Here is an 11,671-nt window from a genome sequence, read left to right on the forward strand (position 1 = left end):
ACCTCCACAAAAAACAAGCAACATGGTCTTTGGGTGAGCACCAAATCAGGACAGCTACATCCTACAATTACTTGGGGGTATGGGTGACAGAGAGGGCCACAGCATCCAAACACATAAAGGAGTTAACACCGAGAATTAACAAAACAATTCTGTCACTCAGACATCTAAGCCATCACCTAGTAAGTCCATCTATAGAACACATGCTGACTGTACTTAGGGGAAAATGATTTCCAGCAATTACCTATGGTCACTTAGCCTTCCCAGGAGCACTTGAGAAAGTCATCAATGCGGCCCAGATAAAAGCTTACAAGACCATGCTACAAGCTCCCAGACAAGCAAGGAACACCAGGCTAAGGCTGGAAATAGGACTGAACAGACCGGACCTGGCACTACAGAGGGACCTAATAAAATATTACATCAGAGTACTGAAAGCCCCTGAAAACAATCTTAAATATTTTTCTTAACTAATTTTCAGGGCAGAGGACTCCCCATGGCACTTCAAGTTGGATCAAGCAATAGACCAACTGAATATCGAGCCAAAGAGCATGCCCCTTCACGAAATTCCTTACTCTGCCTGGGCCAAAGCTGTGTAGCGCCAAGTCCAGACCATCTCGTTTGAACTGGATCGATCCTCACTGCGGTTTAACTCTCTCACACTGGCCCTGGATAAGTCATATACTCCTAGGAAAGTTCCATCATATTTGCTAGGCTCACTCTCAGCCCAAGCAAGAAAGAAAATTCTGTACTTGTGCCTCACGGCCCTCAAGATTTTGGATTTCAACCCAAAATGGGCTCGTACAGACATCATCTCCTGCCAGTTATGCAATTACCACAGAGAATCCTGGCTCATCTCTTATGCTGCTGCCAAAAGCTGGCCAGCGATCGTCGTTGTTTGCTGCACCCAGCCCTAAGGGACATGGGCCTCAGAACTTGCAGTGAGGCCTCGGAATGGTGCTTTTCAGAAACCACAACTTGCTTACTTGCCAGAGTTGGCAAGTTTACCCATCAAATTAGAATTGCACTTAATTCCCATCAAAAGGCCGCAGATTTCAGGGTCCCTGTCATTCTGTAATGAATATCATCTGGTGTCCCAACTCTGTCAGTCGTCACCTAACCCAGGGGTTTTTCGGACGGACACTGGAGTCATAAAGTGAACGTGGGGCACACTATGAACTTTTATCAATGACAATTGACATCTTGGAGGGAATGACCGTTGGATTTTTACATACCATTGATCGCTACAGGAGTGTGAAAGGGTTGGTGACCCAATATTTAAACTCATTTTTAATTTGAAGTTTTAAATGGACATAAAGCTGTAATTAGAGCCCATGTACCAATGGTGCTATTTTAAAACTGGATCCCGGTTTGCTCCTGGGGGAAGGGTGGTTGGGAGGGGGCATTGTTCATGTGTTTTATACTGTAAAGATTTTAGGTAATCACACAGTTAACAATAAAAAGAGATAATGTCACAGGATTACATCACACACTACTCAGTGCGCACACATCTGGCGTTTTACAGCTGCGGGGATGCTGCTGTTCGCGCACGCTAATTAAAGTAAACAAAGATGGCGTTGGGCTGTCCACATGTGCGTGCTTTTTTTGATACCTCCGTACGCGTGCACATCTTGAAACGATTACAAAAGGCCCTTGCATGGCGAGGGCAACGCTGTGCACTGCTAACGCCAGGTGAGACCTAAAAATGCACAATTCATTGACCCAAGTCAAGCACACAACACAGTGCAAAATTGGCACAATACAAGTCCTTGCGTTCATATGTTCTAATGTGTGCCATGTGAATGTGGCATTGGGTTGTGCCACTGTAAATACATGCACTATATCATGTGCTTGGTGTATTGCATTGTTTAACGTTTGTTTGTTTTTCCACTGGACTTTGTAGCATGTCACTAGCTAGGGGTGTGTGAAGTTGTTTTGCTAGTGGATGGTTCTATCAATGTATTAGGACTACCAAGAGTTTAACTCCAACTTTCCAAACAAATTTCTATAACTCCGCCCACCCCAAAAAATGCTCAGCCCACCACACATCCTTTTTATTACATTGGGTAAACTGTGCAGCTTATTGGGGATCTCAAACTCACACCACCCCAAGCATTTCAGACTAAGCTATGACCATGTGTTTACCTATAGTGATGCTAATAAAGAATGTGATCACGCGTCTTTAAGCATACCATAAACTGCAAGGGACCAGCCTTAATGCAGTCAGTGTGCCAGGCATGAACCAGCTAAGATGAACAGCTGATCTGATCTGTCAGTGTGTACGTGAGTCAGTGAATAAGTATAGTTTCTTATACCTCCCTTGGTGCTAGGTTGTACACGGGGAGTTGATTCGATGCAGGTGTGCAGTGTTTATTCTACCACATGCTTGGTTTTCATTCAACCATCTTCAACTGAACAGAGAGATTGGGCAGTAACTTTAGATATATGTCATCTTTATTTTTGGGGAAAAAGTGCTCAAACATCATTACAGTCCAAAAGTAAAGCAAACGTTCAATACTGCAGAACTTTATATAATAATAACAGTTAATTATAAAAATATCATTACAAAACAATCTGCATTAAATCAGGAATAACTGTACAAAAAAGTATTTAAGAATATATTTTGCTCTGTAAATTAAGAAAACACAATATTCATAAATTGGTTTGAACGAGGATCCCGTATAGAAAGTAAGTAGTTTAATTTACATAATGTCTCACAGTGCATTATTGAAAGAAAAATCCTTCTTCTGATTACAGGTATATGAATCCAAAACCCCGCCACTGTTAAGCTGTTTTTCAGTTCCTTAATAACATATTACAATTTAAATATTCCGGTGCAGCCTGACTGTGTGGGAAGGTATTTGCGTTATTATGTGCTTGTTTGTAATTTCCATCTGCTGATTAATTTCTGCATGCCACTGATCTGATATCCTACGCTTCCCTTAAGTCACTCTTGGCTAAGCAAAGGGCAAGTTGCATTCTGGGACTTGTAGTTGTACTTTTAACACTATCAGATAAATCCCAGCAAGGTACTAGTAGCTATAAAGCCAGGACTGGCTGAAGGAGGGACTACTCAGCAGCTAGGCACATACACTTACATTCTATGCCTCTTACACTATTGGGTGAGCTAAAGTACTCTTCAAAGCGGAAGCACATGAACATAGCTGCAACGTTTCCCAGGTCCAGGCGTGATGTACCGCTCCAGCTCAGATTTTTTTCCTTTGAATTATGGAACTTCGAGTTTTGTTTTTACGGTGAATTAAACATGACTAAAAGTCCCCAAATTCTAAGAAAAAACCTGGACTGGAGCCACACATAACGCATGGACATGAGAAACTTGTCAGTTCTTACGTTAACATAAAAATTGGGCGCACACAAAAACTTGTAGAGACTCAAACGCACACAGATACAAATAAATACACTAGCAACGGGCAAATGCCGACACAAATACACTAATAAGTAACAAACTTCAACATAATCACGAATATATAAGTACTTGAAAACACACAAATACAAACATTTGCATAAGAACAAGAATGCAAACGCACATACAATGATGACCGCACGCACAGATACAACAAACACCAACATTTTATGCACACAAAAAACACACCTTTTCTACCAGTGAAGTTATATGCCGAAATTGCAATTAGCCCCTCACAGCTTGGGATTGCTGTCAGATAGCCTAGTGCCATGAACTACGCCTTCAGCCAGTTCAGTCTTCTTCTTCAACTGCATTTTGCATTATGTGACGTGTAGTTGCCCTTTTTCCATTCAACGTGTGATATTTTAGCACACACAGGGCCCGATGTAGGTGGCCTTTACCGGTCGGTAACGGCCGATTTCGGCCGTTACCGACCGGTAAATGGGTCAATGAGATGTAGGGGGACCTTGTTTACCGAATCGGTATATTTACCGAATCGGTAAATACCGAATCGGTAAAGCCTATTGATTCCTATGGGCTTTGAAGCCCATAGGAATCAATAGGCATTACCGATTCGGTATTTACCGAATCGGTAAATACCGAATTTTACCGATTCGGTAAAAGGGAACATCTGGATTCCCTACATACCAACCCCTCACATTTACCGAATCTTAATTACCGAATCGGTAAAATTCGGTAATTTTCGGTAATTAAGATTCGGTAAATGTTACTTACCTACATCTGGCCCACAGTGTGTTCCCCTAAAAAGGAACGACAAATTGATGGAGTCATGCACGATATGGAGGTGCTTAGCAATTATACAGGTTGCAAATAGTTTTAGAAATACTATGCATTAGGATTGGGAATCAATTATATATAAACCACTTGCAGTTATAAAGTAATGTGGCTCATGGAATGCTTCATCTGCATATATGCACACCTTCATTGATTTATACATGCAGTAAATACAGAGTATATTTGTGCAGATTATATACATCTGTTATGTCCATCTAACACTTGCCATTACACCAATCAGGCTGCCTCTGAACACATGTACACCATACAAACAGCTTGCCATCCTACTTTTTGAGTATTGTCCCTTAAACAGAAGTGGATGTCAAGAGACAGAGAAAGAACACGCTGGAACATCCCTTGTGTGCTCTTGTCTTTCACCACATGTCTCAGTACGTCTTGGTAGAAGTCCGATTGAACTTTCAAAGTAATAGAAATTCATACTGTCAAATAAACATCTGGCATTCCAGCTGCTGTCATTCTATTTGCCAACAGTGCAAATCTGTGCCAACAAAGGCCCCAGGTAAGCGATATCATTAGTGGTTAGGTTGTCCATTGTGGAAGCAGACGACTTGTAGTCTATCTTACCCTACTTCACCATGTGTGATCTTGGACACGTCACTTTGTCTTTGTGTGCCTCAGTAGCCATAGCTGTTAAACACGGGAGCCCCTAGAAACAGGCAGAAGACCACAATGAAGTGCTATATGAAAAAGGGCACAGGTGCGAGCTGATTGGTTGCTGGTTATTCATCTTGACATACGTGCCCTGAATACCATCATGCCAGTACACCTGCTGGATGCTTAGAACAGCCTGGTTTTCTTAAGCTGCTTCACCATCTTGGCATAGTCTTCCTGCGCTGCTTTACCATCTCGGACAGCTTCTCCAGCCCTTCCACCAGCCCCTCCCCATTGGTGGCACAGCAGGCCTGCACGTGCCACTCGTGGCCCACCAGCTTCCGCAGCCCCAGGTCCTCCATTAGCGCCGAGGGACTCCTTGCTCCAGGAAGGTCCTGCTTGTTGGCCAGGACCACCAGCGGCACACCCCGCATCTCATCATTCTCAAAGATAGCGTCCAGCTCAGACCGGGACTCCTCGAAGCGCTCAGGGTCGGCGCTGTCCACCACAAAGAGCAGCCCGTCTGTGTTGGTGAAGTAGTGCTTCCACAGGGCTCGGATCTTGGTTTGGCCGCCCACGTCCCAGACCGTGAAGGTCACACCCCTCATGGGCTCCACCGTTTCCACGTTGAAGCCGATGGTGGGGATGGTAGTCACAGTCTCGTTCAGCTTCAGCTTGTAGACAATGGTGGTTTTGCCAGCGGCGTCCAGCCCCAACATCAGGATCCGGGCTTCAAGGCCGTAGAAGCTCTTCAGCGCCTCGTGGAGTGTGCTGAGAAAGATGCCCATGATGCCAGTCAGACACCAGATCTCCAAGAGTCTTCTGTTAGTAACTGTTCGTCTCTGCAGAACTGGGCGCAGACAGTCTCTTTGTGGAGCCTGCCGCCGTATCTCTCTTTCTCGTTCTGGTGGTAAACGTGCCTTGATGCACCAGATTCGAGGTTGCACTCCAAATAGTAATCGGTCTCTTCCTCTTGTGACCTGGACGGTAGCGAGAGCGCTCTGATAACACCCGCTCCATTGTCTCCCTATTTATAGCGAGGAGCTCTCCTGAGAAGTGGTAATTCAGGTTTCATAAGCTCCGTTTGATTGGTTAAAGGACTGAACGAAGTATTTCAACACACCATTGCTGCCAACTCTGTCAGTGCAGTGCTGGAAGGCGACGTGCTGGAACTGTACACTGCTTCCTGGAGCAACGTGTGACGTCACAGGAACTGATACCGCGTCAAATGAAACCGAAACAGCGACAGAAACGGCAGGAGTCTTTCAGATTGGTTAAGAACCACCTTCACCGAAATGTCTGTCAAAAATCTCCGGAACTTAATACAGCGTGTATGATAATACTATTTGTTATGTTGAGTTTACACAAAGTCACCTGCCTTTTTATATTTTTACTCACAAAATGAAAAACTGAACATTTTGTAATGGTGTAATGGAGAAAATAGTGTTTTTTTTTTAAGCGGAGACATTTCACGATTTGTTGTAAAACTGGGGATCTGCCACACAATTCAAGTATAAAGTCTAGCAAGGTCCAAGGTAATGCAAAGTACCGACACATATTTGTTCTACAATACCAAATGGGGTGCTAAACGGATTCTTTTGGTGGTAGAGGGCTTCGAATTAGTCTGTCAGAAGAGTTTGCAAGAGCTGGACAGTGCACTGTGTTATGAAAGTTGGAAAAACATCCAAAGAAAGAAATAACAAAATCCAGGTAAAGATGAAAATACGTGTCCTTTAATCCACAAGGCTTCACAGGTCAGATGGATATGACTGTAAAAAAAAGTCCAGATTGGTTCGGAGTGGACCTCAAACCATGTCATCTAAAACCAAAGAGACAAAAAAAAGTGACAGCTGCGGGGAGTACACTGCAGGCAGTCAATGGTTCCTGTGATTTATTGTTCCATCTGCGTTGCTGCTGTGAGGACAAGTTCCTCCTGATTTGGTTATAATGAAAAGGGCCTTAGAGAGCAGAACCTGCGTTTTGAAAACGCGCAGAAACTATTTTTTCTTTTACTTGAGTTATGTCTTTTCCTCCACAACGCTTGCACCAAACCGTTAGCCAATAATGATTGCAGAGAAATTGGAACTTAATTCCGCACACATACAAATAGATGAAGAAAAAAAAACACACACACACACAAGAAGGACATGGCCAAGTTATTTGCTCTGTTAGTGGCAGTGCCAACCAGGGCTTCTGTGTTTGTGGAAGTGAATTCTTAATGATAGCCAGAACAGCTAAGGCCAATTACAAGGCAGTCTTAGAAAAATATAGGGGAGGGGCGACCTACACTGTGTTCTCTTGGTAGTTCATTCTTTCTTTATTTAATTATTAAGGCGTTTTATGAATCGCCAAATTGTCACCTTGCACTTACTTGAAATAGCTGCGAAAAAAATGAGAAACACAACAAATTGTGTTACTGAAAAATGGGTGCAAATAAATAGGGCGATAATAAGCGGGGTTAGAAACACATAGTTCTGACTCCTAGTTTAGTACGAAGACAAAATTCATCGTTTGTGAGCATTCCTTTTACTAACTTCCAGTTCCAGGAACTCCACATAGCCCACCAATGCACCACAATCCCCTTTCTACTAATACTGGGGTCCACAACAAGCTCTACCAGTGTCCCTCAATCCTAACCTGCAGCTCCACCTGGTGTTGCAATACTGGCATCTCCAACGCACTTCAATACTGGCCCTAAAGCTGACCACACAACACAGCTCTACCAATGCACCTCAGTACTGGCCCTAAGGATGCACACACAACACAGTTCTACCAATGCACCTCAGTACTGGCCCTAAGGATGCACACACAACACAGTTCTACCAATGCACCTCAGTACTGGCCCTACGGATGCACACACAACACAGCTCTACCAATGCTCCTCAATACTGGCCCTGAACATGCACAGTTCCACCAATTAACCTCAGTTCAGGCCCTGAAGATGCACACACCACACAGCTCTACCCATGCACCTCAGTACTGGCCCTAAGGATGCACACACAACACAGCTCTACCAATGCTCCTCAATAGTGATCCCTGAACATGCACAGCTCCACCAATTAACCTCAGTTCAGGCCCTGATGATGCACACACCCCACAGCTCTACCAATGCTCCTCAATACTGGCTCTGAAGACGCACACATCTCTATCAATGCTCCTCAATACTGGCCCTGAGCATGCACAGCTCCACCAATGCACCTCAATACTGGTCCTGAAGACGCACACACCACACAGCTCTACCAATGCTCCTCAGTACTGGCCCTAAAGACACACACATCTCTCAATGCTCCTCAATACTGGCCCTGAACATGCACAGCTCCACCAATGCACCTCTATACTGGCCCTGAAGACACACACACCACACAGCTCTACCACTGCACCTCAAGACTGGCCCTGAAGATGCACACACTACAAAGCTCTACCAATGCACCTCAGTACTGGCCCGAGGTCGCACAGCACTGCCAATGCACCTCAAGACTGTCCCTGAAGATGCACACAGCTCTACCAATGCACCTCAATACTTGCCCTGAAGACGCACACAGCTCTGCCAATGCACCTCAGTACTGGCCCAGAAAACGCACACCTCTACCAATGCACCTCAGTACTTGCCCTGAAAGACCCACACACCACAAAGCTCTGCCAATGCACCTCAGTCCTAGCCTACATACACTGGTTCTCATGGTGGTTTTCTCTGAATGGATGTTCGGATGCTAGTAACCTCTTGACACCCTTCAGGTGCAATTGAAGCCATTTTAGCCTCAGTGGAAGCCCCCCTCTCCCCTCCCCAGGAGTGCCAGGGGGCTGGTCTTTGCTCCCCTCTCACACCGCTCACCTTCCTGCGCAGCCGCAGGTGGCCCGTGAGGATGCCCGGGGCCCCCACCTACGCTCATTGCACAGGGCCACCATGAGCCTAGAGCCGCCCCTGGTCCGAGTAGCAACTGAATGCTGTGAAACCGTCATTTCCCAACATATCACTTTCCGGCTCCCTTTTCGAATCACAACACCACGTGGAAACCAAATACATTCACACAACACACAGCACGCGTAAACAACACGCGACCCACACTTTCAAAACACAACATAAAGAATATTGTTTGTAATGACGCACCTGTGACCACGCATGTCATTACAAACAGTAACATACAACACACCTCCCCCTTTTCTTTTTTTTTTAAGTAAGAACAAAGTCCCTGAACCTATCTGGAACCCTACGACTCCTTGAACTCCTCAATAATTCTTGCGAAGCAGAACCGCAGGAACTACCTGAAACTACAGTAGATTCAGGTACCACCAATCCATCAGTAGTAACATCCAAAAACACATTTGTTGAATCATCCTCTGAAATATGTCTGTCATTATTACATTTTGAGACTCTACTAAAATGGCAAACACTTCCATCCAACACTCTCACAGCATTCCTAAATACCTCAACTACCCTAGTTGGATCAGACCATTTTGCCAACCCCTTATGTACAAAACTATCTTTTTTTAATCTCACAAAATCCCCTACCTGTATAGAAACACAACTCTTTGTCCCCTTTTTAACAAATCATTCTTTATTTTCTCCCTATATGCATCAACTTTCCTGCGAATTTCTGTAAAATCAACGTCAGCAAAATCAATGCGACCACTATCCTTGTTCTTCAATCACCAAGGTACATGATTACTGCTAGGTTTCCGCCCTCTCAATAACTCAAAAGGAGACAACAAAGTAATTGCATTAGGAGCAGTTCTGTATGATAATAACATAGACTGGATTGCCTTATTCCAACATAAACCACCTTTAACAGCCAACTGAATAGCTTTCTTGACCGCTTCTATTAAATCGTTCTATTTGGCCATTGGCCTCTGGATGGAATACCGCTATTCTTTTGTGAAAGATCCCACATCTACTAAAATAACTTTCCATTTGCTTACTGACAAACTGTGGCCCATTGTCTATTACCACTTCTTGAGGAATGCCCTCTCTACAAAAAATGTCATCCATAAATTGTACAATAACATCACTAGTGACTTCCCTAACCATTTTTATTTCCGGCCATTTTGAAAAATAATCTATCATCACTATACCAAAAGAATGTTGTTGTGGTAGCACACTAAACGGTCCAATAATGTCAATACCAATTTTTGTTCCAAGGTGACGCAGGTAACTCCACTGGTTGTGGCACACTAGGCAAAGCCTTCGCTGTTTTATCACTATTGGCACATAATTCACATAACCTCACTTGATGTTCCACAAAATAATCAATACCAGGCCACCAAAAATTGTTTTTCAATCGTCTCCTGGTGATTGATATACCAAAATGCCCTTCATGAGCTAAATCAAAAAAAAATTCCTAAGACCAAAAGGTGGAATAAATTTATCACCTCTCAATAAAATTCCATTTTCTACAGCAAGTTCATCTTTAATTTTATGATAACTCATCAACCCACCTGTGAAATCTCTTCCTTCTGGCCAACCCTTCAATATGAATTCTTTCACTTCTTTAAGTTCTAAATCTTTATCCATTTCTTCATTCCATAATTGCTCTTGCACCACGGAATTCTCTCCAAATACCAGATTAACATCACTAACAACATGTGCTACCTCACACTCATCTCTGTTAACCACATCTGACTCTTTACACGTCAAAGGAAGCCTCGACATGCAGTCTGCATGAACATTAGATTTGCCAGGAATATATTCTAAAGAATACTGAAAATTTTGTAACCTAGAAGAAAGTCTTGCCAACCTTGATGAAAGTGTATGCCCCCCACCAGGTGACAATAAATGCACCAAAGGTTTGTGATCTGATTTAATAATGAACTTCGTTCCTCACAGAAAAGATCGAAAATGTTCAGCCCCCCAGACACACGCTAAAAGTTCCCTTTCAATTACTGAATAATGTTGTTCCGATTCTCATAATGTCCTTGAAGCATACGCCACAATCCATTCTTTGCCCCATTCTTCTTGAATTAATACTGCACCCAAACCACAATTACTTGCATCAACAATCACAATGCATTTCTTCCCAATTACAAATGGTTTAAGACAAGGTGCCTTATAATCATTGACTTTACATCATTGAATGTAGCTGTTATAAATCTGTCCACTCAAACCTTGCATTTTTCTTCAAAAGCATCCTAAATAGTTCAATCGCAGTTGCATAATTTTGTATAAATTTTGCATAAAACTCTACAAGCCCCAAAAAGGCTACCAACTGTTCCTTGTTTTGAGGAATAGGCGCTTTGCTGATATTCTCCAAATGTGAGGCTTTAGGTTTAATTCCATTTCCACTAATACAATGTCCAAGGTACTCCACTTCTTCTCTTCTGAACCTACACTTATTAGCACGAAGTGTTAGCCCTTTATTTGACAATGCATTTAACACTTTCAACATATTTTTGTCATGTTCATCCTCATCTTTACCGAAAACCAGAATATCGTCCTGAAATGCAACTGCCCCTGTTAAACCAGTCAAAGTTTCCTTCATCAACCTTTGTAATACCGCAGCAGCGCTGGCTAATCCAAAAGGCAATAACAAACATACGGAGGGTCAAAGGGGAAATATTTAAACGACCTGTCAACTCATGCCCCTAAATTATAGATACAAAACACAAAAGAGGAGACCAGGTCAAGTAGTGGTATGCTGTCCTGAGTGGAGGAAAAGGATCACAAGGACAACCGTGTGGGTATGTAAATTGGGTCACACTGAGCTGTAAACATCCCATCAGACCACCCTCTTGGCGGCATATCATCATGTGGGGAACGGCAGCCACTCCATATACCGCCCGTGCCACAGTGCGGGAAATGAAATGACCGTCTATTATGTCACAGTTGTGCCCAAAATAAAGTGTAAGAAAAGT

General features: G+C 43.4%; 1 pseudogene; it reads right to left on the reverse strand.

Moving 5' to 3' along the window:
* Positions 1–4,171: 4,171 nt before the first annotated feature.
* Positions 4,172–5,782, reverse strand: LOC147717280 (uncharacterized; annotated as a pseudogene).
* Positions 5,783–11,671: the final 5,889 nt, after the last annotated feature.

Source organism: Lissotriton vulgaris, chromosome 5, assembly GCF_964263255.1.
Source record: "Lissotriton vulgaris chromosome 5, aLisVul1.2, whole genome shotgun sequence".
NCBI lineage: Eukaryota > Metazoa > Chordata > Amphibia > Caudata > Salamandridae > Lissotriton > Lissotriton vulgaris.